Raw genomic sequence first — 2,505 nt, forward strand, 5'->3', positions numbered from 1 at the left:
TTAATGTGTAATGTGTTAATGTGTATAATGTGTTAATGTGTTAATGTGTTAATGTGTTATGAATGTGTTAATGTGTTATGAATGTGTTAATGTGTTAATGTGTTATGAATGTGTTAATGTGTTAATGTGTTAAGTGAATGTGTTAATGTGTTATGAATGTGTTAATGTGTTCATGTTAATGTGTTAATGTGTGTGAATGTGTTAATGTGTTAATGTGTTAATGTGTTGTGTTAATGTGTTACATGTGTTGTGTTTACATTATGAATAGCCTAAGGACTATTAGTCAAGCAGTCAGCAGCAACATTCATATGGAAATGTACTGAGAATTAAACTGAGGAGGATTTATGTGGTTGGCAGCAATCCCAGATGATGAATGTTGACATGCACTGACATGATGGCATCTCAACAGCAGAGACGAGAGCAGAGCTAGATCCTGCCACAAAGAGCTTCTACGGATCAGAGAAACAGGATAGGTCTTCTGTTTTAACTCAACAAATATAAACAACTCAATTCATCCAATCAGAAAACACTGAGCAGAGATTAGAGCTTCCATCATAGAAACAACATACTGTTTTATGTCCAAAAAAACATTTCCACTTTTTTTGTAAATAGAATAATGAGATTCCTCATATTTTAAATGTTTAAATACATATTAATACACAATCCGTTCCCAAGTATTGAGTCCAAGAACATTTTAATCTAGATCAAGTTTCTGATAACAACTGGCATGAAGTGACACACCTCCTGTGTCTACATGGCTGGCCCCATCCCCGGCCCCATCCCCCGCCCCATCCCCCGCCCAGGCCCCAACCCTGGCCCCATCCCGCCCTGGCCCCATCCCCGGCCCCGGCCCATCCCCGGCCCTGGCCCCATCCCCCATCCCCGGCCCTGGCCCCATCCCCGGCCCTGGCCCCAGCCCCAGCCCTGGCTCCATCCCCGGCCCCATCCCCGGCCCCGGCCCCAACCCTGGCCCCATCCCCGGCCCTGGCCCCGGCCCCAGCCCTGGCTCCATCCCCGGTCCCGGCCCCATCCCCGGCCCCGAGGAATCTGCTGTGTCCTGTGGACAGTGGAACACCTAGACTGCTCCTTAAATGGAACCCTATTCCCTGTATAGTGCACTACTTTTCACCAGAGCCCATAGTGCACTACAGTGAATAAAGTGTCATTTAAAGTTACCTGAAATAAGGGTCTGCTCCATTTCACCAGTATTCCTATATACACTGAGAACACAATGAATTATACAGTGCAGGAGCATTCATACTGCTGTTGTTAGTGTTACATTCTGCTAGATCTCCTTTATATGTGTAATCTCAACATTCATACTGCTGTTGTTAGTGTTACATTCTGCTAGATCTCCTTTATGTGTGTAATCTCAACATTCATGCTACCTTTGTCACAGCCCAGAAGCTTCTTAGACATTTCTATATTGATACATGGCAAATATTTAACACTTCAGTCCTTCCATTACAATGGAACCATTGTTTCATGAACCTTATCCGTCTTCTGATAAACAAACAGCTAGAGTTCTAGTTTGCCAAAAGGGCAACTTAATGTGAAGTGTTTATCCTTTGGCTAGCCTGGTCCCAGATCTGTGTCTGTTATTACCAACTCCACATCTCATTGGACAAACATGATGTGAAGTGTTTATCCTTTGGCTAGCCTGGTCCCAGATCTGTGTCTGTTATTACCAACTCCACGTCTCATTGGACAAACATGATGTGAAGTGTTTATCCTTTGGTTAGCCTGGTCCCAGATCTGTGTCTGTTATTACCAACTCCACTTCTCATTGGACAAACATGACAATTTCATCAGTGGTGGAAAAAGTTCAATTGTAAAGATACCTTTATAGAAAACGACTCAAGTAAAAGTTAGTCACCCAGTAAAATACTACTTGAGTAAAGGTCTAAAAGTATTTGGTTTTATATATACTTAAGTATCAAAAGTAAATGGAATGTACTTTAGTATCATAAAAAAACAGGTAGGCCAGTTGAGAACAAGTTCTCATTTACAACCGCGACCTGGCCAAGATAAAGAATAGCAATTTGACACAGACAACAACAGAGTTACACATGGAATAAACAAACGTACAGTCAATAACACAATAGAAAAAGTTTAAATACAGTGTGCAAATGGCGTGAGGAGGTAAGGCAATACATAGGCCATAGTAGAGAAGTAATTACAACTTAGCAAATTAACACTGGAGTGATAGATGAGCAGAAGATGATGTGCACGCAGAAAAACTAGTGTTCAAAATAGCAGTAAAGTAAATAAAAACAATATGGGGATGAGGTAGTTGGATGGGCTATTTACAGATGAGCTGTGTTCAGCTGCAGTGATCTGTGAGCTGATCTGACAGCTGATGCTTAAAGTTAGTGAGGAGATACGAGTCTCCAACTTCAGCGATTTTTGCAATTCGTTCCTGTCATTGGCAGCAGAGAACTAGAAGGAAAGGCGGCCAAAGGAGGTGTTGGCTTTGGGGATGACCTATGCTGCTATGGTGACCAG

Source organism: Oncorhynchus gorbuscha, linkage group LG05, assembly GCF_021184085.1.
Source record: "Oncorhynchus gorbuscha isolate QuinsamMale2020 ecotype Even-year linkage group LG05, OgorEven_v1.0, whole genome shotgun sequence".
Taxonomy (NCBI): domain Eukaryota; kingdom Metazoa; phylum Chordata; class Actinopteri; order Salmoniformes; family Salmonidae; genus Oncorhynchus; species Oncorhynchus gorbuscha.